This window comes from Tachypleus tridentatus, chromosome 6, assembly GCF_004210375.1.
Source record: "Tachypleus tridentatus isolate NWPU-2018 chromosome 6, ASM421037v1, whole genome shotgun sequence".
Lineage (NCBI taxonomy): Eukaryota > Metazoa > Arthropoda > Merostomata > Xiphosura > Limulidae > Tachypleus > Tachypleus tridentatus.
The window spans coordinates 151,635,607-151,642,179 of NC_134830.1; positions in this window are offsets into that span (position 1 = coordinate 151,635,607).

A 6,573-nucleotide genomic window follows, 5' to 3' on the forward strand; every position below is an offset into this window, starting at 1 on the left:
TTGTTGTTAGTTGTTTCATGTTGTTACATGGATATCTACTGAAGGTTGGTTGTTAGTTGTGTTTCATGTTGTTACATGGATATCTACTGAAGGTTTGTTGTTAGTTGTGTTTCATGTTGTTACATGGATATCTACTGAAGGTTGGTTGTTAGTTGTGTTTCATGTTGTTACATGGATATCTACTGAAGTTTGTTGTTAGTTGTGTTTCATGTTGTGGATATCTACTGAAGGTTTGTTGTTAGTTTGTTTCATGTTGTTACATGGATATCTACTGAAGGTTTGTTGTTACTTGTGTTTCATGTTGTTACATGGATATCTACTGAAGGTTGGTTGTTAGTTGTGTTTCATGTTGTCACACGGATATCTACTGAAGGTTTGTTGTTAGTTGTGTTTCATGTTGTTACATGGATATCTACTGAAGGTTTGTTGTTAGTTGTGTTTCATGTTGTTACATGGATATCTACTGAAGGTTTGTTGTTACTTGTGTTTCATGTTGTTACATGGATATCTACTGAAGGTTTGTTGTTAGTTGTGTTTCATGTTGTTACATGGATATCTACTGAAGGTTTGTTGTTAGTTGTGTTTCATGTTGTTACATGGATATCTACTGAAGGTTTGTTGTTAGTTGTGTTTCATGTTGTTACATGGATATCTACTGAAGGTTTGTTGTTAGTTGTTTCATGTTGTTACATGGATATCTACTGAAGGTTTGTTGTTACTTGTGTTTCATGTTGTTACATGGATATCTACTGAAGGTTTGTTGTTGTTAGTTGTGTTTCATGTTGTACATGGATATCTACTGAAGGTTGGTTGTTAGTTGTGTTTCATGTTGTTACATGGATATCTACTGAAGGTTGGTTGTTAGTTGTGTTTCATGTTGTTACATGGATATCTACTGAAGGTTGGTTGTTAGTTGTGTTTCATGTTGTTACATGGATATCTACTGAAGGTTGTTAGTTGTTAGTTGTGTTTCATGTTTGTTCATGTTGTTACATGGATATCTACTGAAGGTTTGTTGTTAGTTGTGTTTCATGTTGTTACATGGATATCTACTGAAGGTTTGTTGTTAGTTGTGTTTCATGTTGTTACATGGATATCTACTGAAGGTTTGTTGTTAGTTGTTTCATGTTGTTACATGGATATCTACTGAAGGTTTGTTGTTACTTGTGTTTCATGTTGTTACATGGATATCTACTGAAGGTTTGTTGTTAGTTGTGTTTCATGTTGTTACATGGATATCTACTGAAGGTTTGTTGTTAGTTGTGTTTCATGTTGTTACATGGGAAGGTTTGTTGTTAGTTGTGTTTCATACATGGATATCTACTGAAGGTTGGTTGTTACTTGTGTTTCATGTTGTTTACTATGGATATCTACTGAAGGTTTGTTGTTAGTTGTGTTTCATGTTGTTACATGGATATCTACTGAAGGTTTGTTGTTAGTTGTGTTTCATGTTGTTACATGGATATCTACTGAAGGTTTGTTGTTAGTTGTTTCATGTTGTTGTTAGTTGTGTTACATGTTTCATGTTGTTACATGGATATCTACTGAAGGTTTGTTGTTAGTTGTGTTTCATGTTGTTACATGGATATCTACTGAAGGTTTGTTGTTGTTAGTTTCATGTTGCTACATACAGATATCACCGAAGGTTTGTTGTTAGTTGTTTCATGTTGTTACATGGATATCTACTGAAGGTTTGTTGTTAGTTGTGTTTCATGTTGTAACATGGATATCTACTGAAGGTTTGCTGTTAGTTGTGTTTCATGTTGTCACACGGATATCTACTGAAGGTTTGTTGTTAGTTGTGTTTCATGTTGCTACATAGATATCTACTGAAGGTTTGTTGTTAGTTGTTTCATGTTGTTACATGGATATCTACTGAAGGTTTGTTGTTAGTTGTGTTTCATGTTGTTACATGGATATCTACTGAAGGTTTGTTGTTAGTTGTGTTTCATGTTGTTACATGGATATCTACTGAAGGTTGGTTGTTAGTTGTGTTTCATGTTGTTACATGGATATCTACTGAAGGTTGGTTGTTAGTTGGGTTTCATGTTGTTACATGGATATCTACTGAAGGTTTGTTGTTAGTTGTGTTTCATGTTGTTACATGGATATCTACTCAAGGTTTGTTGTTAGTTGTTTCATGTTGTTACATGGATATCTACTGAAGGTTTGTTGTCAGTTTATACTCTTTATAGTAGTGTATATGTTTATAATAGTTTATAGTGTTTGCATGAGTTTTAACTATTTATACTAGTTTAGAATGTTTAGAATATTTTATAGTTACAATAGATTTGGTTTTAAATTGACATCTAGTGTATGAACTTAATTTCTTTAGATGCTTTGATGTTCTGGGTTTCAGATAATTAATATAGAAATAATCTTAATTTTAATTTAAAGTTAAATTAAAAATATGGAGCCTAGTAATTATGTAATCTGATTTAAAACTAATATATTTATTTTGTTAAATATATTTCATATGATTTTATAACACACCAATGATTTATTACAGTGGTTCCCCATCGCTTTGAAGAAAAATGTCCAATGTAAAATGAGCAAAACAAAAGTTTATACTAAAGACAGGTTAACAAAACATAAGTATTTCTATATCTATAGCTTTTATAATGTTTAGATCAGTCAATGTTCTTTCTAGGTTTGGAGCTGTTTAAAAATAATTTGTTAGTTTTCGGGAACCGCAATTTCAGATAATCATCTTATATTTAAATTTCCTTATTGCTCATTCTTCCCCATAGAGGGGGCTAATACTGTACACTAACACGGTGAAAAACAAAATTACGAGATCTCAGTTCATTGCCACAAATAAGAAAATAAAAAGAAAAGAAAGATTAACCCTTGCGATAACTTGCGTTGTTTCAGTAGTCGGATTTTCTGAGAATATTATGGATAGAAAAAACAAAATTCTTAACTTTTCAAGGAGTGTTTCTTGTTGAATATGTAAACTATCTTGTGTCGGTAGTCTTCAAAAGCAGGCTAAGTAATAGCTTAGGGCCTCAAGCTACTCACTAGGCCCCTAATTCACGGGATTTTTTTATACATATAATTTTAATAACAGTTTTGACTTGTGCCTGTTTTGGTATTATAATCATTTGAAAAATGAAATGTTTTCGATGAAATTGATCGAAAACCTCATTAGGTACTGAAAATCCATTTGGAAATTCCATCAAAACATTGGGAAGTTTAAAGAATAATGAGGCTTGTGGGCCGGGTAACATTTCCTATGGTTTTGAAGGCGGTTAAGAATTGGATATCTTAGCTAGTTGTTGCTATTTTTTGGTCAGTCTGTGAGTAGTGGACAGGTAAATACCAAAAGATTGGAAGATAGCTGATGTAACACTTCGTTTTAAAGGAAGTGGGTAAAATTGTCCCAGTTTTGGAAAGTCTGTTAAGAGATACTTTGCAAATTCATTTAACAAAATTTAAAATTTTATTGGATAGTCAATATAGTTTCACTGAGGGAAAAGTTTGCCTTTCAGATGTTTATATATGTATTCTTTGAAAAGGTTACTGCTTATGTAAATGAGGGAAAGAGTGTGTATTTCGTTTATATGGATTTTCAAAAAGCATTTTCTAAAGTGCCAAATGAAAGGCTGTAAATAAAATTATGTTTATAGGTATGAATGGAAGAAAACAGATGGGTGTTATAAATGGACCTCAGTCAAACTAGGTCAGTGTCACAAGTGATACATCTTAGGGCTCTTTCTTCAGACCTTTGACCTTTTTTATTTACATCAGTGACATATGGAAGGAATGGTCAATAAATTAATTAAATATATTGATGATATTAAGATATTGGATGTTGGTGACTGTGAACAGGATGCTACTGATTTATAAAAGGATTTAGATCATCTAGTGAGTTGGGTAAATAAATGGTTTCAATTACGATTAATTGTAAGAAAACACGTGTTAATTATTATATAATTTGAATTATAGGTTTAATTTGGACGGGAATAACCTTAACAGTGTTATGAAAGAAAGGGATTTTGGTGTAATGGTTGATAACGCTTTTAAATCATTCAAGGATTTTAGGTTGTATCTACAGAAATATTAAATACAAGGATTTTAGGTTGTGTCTACAGAAATATTAAATACAAGGACTTTAGGTTGTGTCTACAGAAATATTAAATACAAGGATTTTAGGTTGTATCTACAGAAATATTAAATACAAGGACTTAAAGTTGTGTCTACAGAAATATTAAATACAAGGATTTTAGGTTGTGTCTACAGAAATATTAAATATAAGGACTTTAGGTTGTGTCTACAGAAATATTAAATACAAGGATTTTAGGTTGTATCTACAGAAATATTAAATACAAGGACTTTAGGTTGTATCTACAGAAATATTAAATACAAGGACTTTAGGTTGTATCTACAGAAATATTAAATACAAGGATTTTAGGTTGTATCTACAGAAATATTAAATAAAAGGATTTTAGGTTGTATCTACAGAAATATTAAATACAAGGACTTTAGGTTGTATCTACAGAAATATTAAATACAAGGACTTTAGGTTGTGTCTACAGAAATATTAAATACAAGGATTTTAGGTTGTATCTACAGAAATATTAAATACAAGGACTTTAGGTTGTATCTACAGAAATATTAAATACAAGGACTTTAGGTTGTATCTACAGAAATATTAAATACAAGGATTTTAGGTTGTGTCTACAGAAATATTAAATATAAGGATTTTAGGTTGTATCTACAGAAATATTAAATACAAGGACTTTAGGTTGTATCCACAGAAATATTAAATACAAGGACTTTAGGTTGTGTCTACAGAAATATTAAATACAAGGACTTTAGGTTGTATCTACAGAAATATTAAATACAAGGACTTTAGGTTGTATCTACAGAAATATTAAATACAAGGACTTTAGGTTGTGTTTACAGAAATATTAAATACAAGGACTTTAGGTTGTGTCTACAGAAATATTAAATACAAGGATTTTAGGTTGTATCTTCAGAAATATTAAATACAAGGACTTTAGGTTGCATCTACAGAAATATTAAATACAAGGATTTTAGGTTGTATCTACAGAAATATTAAATACAAGTCTAAAGAGGCTATAATTTAATTGTATCGGTCACTGGTTAAGCCACGTTTGGAAGATTATCTTCGGTATTGAGCCTCTTACCTTAGAAAGGGCATTTAATTTTTGAAAGGCTTCAGAGAAAGGTTACTAGAATGGTGCCTTGGGTGAAGGGATTGTCATATTAATAGAGGGTGAAATATCTCAAACTATTTTTTCTTGAAAAAGAAAGACTTGTAGGGGGGAATCTGCTCGATGTGTTTGAGATTTATAATGTTCATGCACTATCTTTTTTCATATTTAATCGCGAAAACATTAAGACTAAAGGACACAAATATAAATTTTGCAAAGAGAGAAGTCATCATCAGCTAAGATAGCTTTATTTTTCTAACAGCATGGTTGACCTTTGGAATGAGTTGCCGTCAGATATTGTAGAAGTAGTAAATTTAAGTGAGTTCTAAAAGAGTTTGATAACTATACAAATGATAAGGGCATATTTTAAGACTTTTTTTTTACAATATATTTATTTAATAGTTTTAGTTTAACTTAGAGAATAGGAGAGTAGAGATGGACCATTAGGTCCCTTGTCATTCCTATTCATTATGTTATCATTTGAGGAAGTTTTTGAGTAAAAATGTTGTGTTTATATACCTTTTTAGTGTGTGGAAATAATACTAATAATTATTTTTTAAATTTTTAACGGATTCCGAAAACTATTTTCCTTAGGCCTAACACTGCACGTGATCATGATAATGTAACAATACAGAGGAAATTAAAAAAACGACATATGCGTATGACGTGCCCACCATAGGCACAGTGGTGTGTTCGTTAACCTACAAAGCAGGTTTCGATACTTATAGTAAACAGAGCATTGATAGTCCTTAGTGTAACTTTGTGTTTAACCTCAAAATAAACGAACGAGCTTACGACGAAAAGTTAAACAACAAAGAACATTTCGTTCGTTTGATAATCTTGTGGAAAGGTACAGAAGACCTGTCTGTGTATAGTTGTCCCTAACTTTGAACTAATTGACTAGACGGAACGTCAACAGCGTCCATCGCCAAATCTTGGGCTTTGTCTCTATCATTAGTTCACAGAGTTTGACCTTCGATCTTACAAAGCACTTACGACCCTAAGAGCAACAGGAGAGGCCATCAGTTTTAGAATTCACATTCGTTGCTTGTCCATTTTCTGACCAACAGGAACAGGTATCAGGGTGATAATGATGATAAAAATATTTCTCATGAAAAATATAAATTTGATGATTTTGATGTTAAGTGGAGACAAACGATGCGATCGTTTTCTTTGTTTTTGTGAAGAAAGCTTGAAGAGACCCACTGTAAATAATAAATACTTAATAACAATGAGCTCAAATTACTTAGGCCTAACATGGCCAGGTGATTAGGGGCGCTCGACACACAGTATGGGGATTGTGGATTCGAATTTTCGTCCCACCAAATACGCTTAACCTCTCAGCTGTGAAGGTCATTGTAATGTTACGGTAGAAGTGTGCCCCAAGAATTAG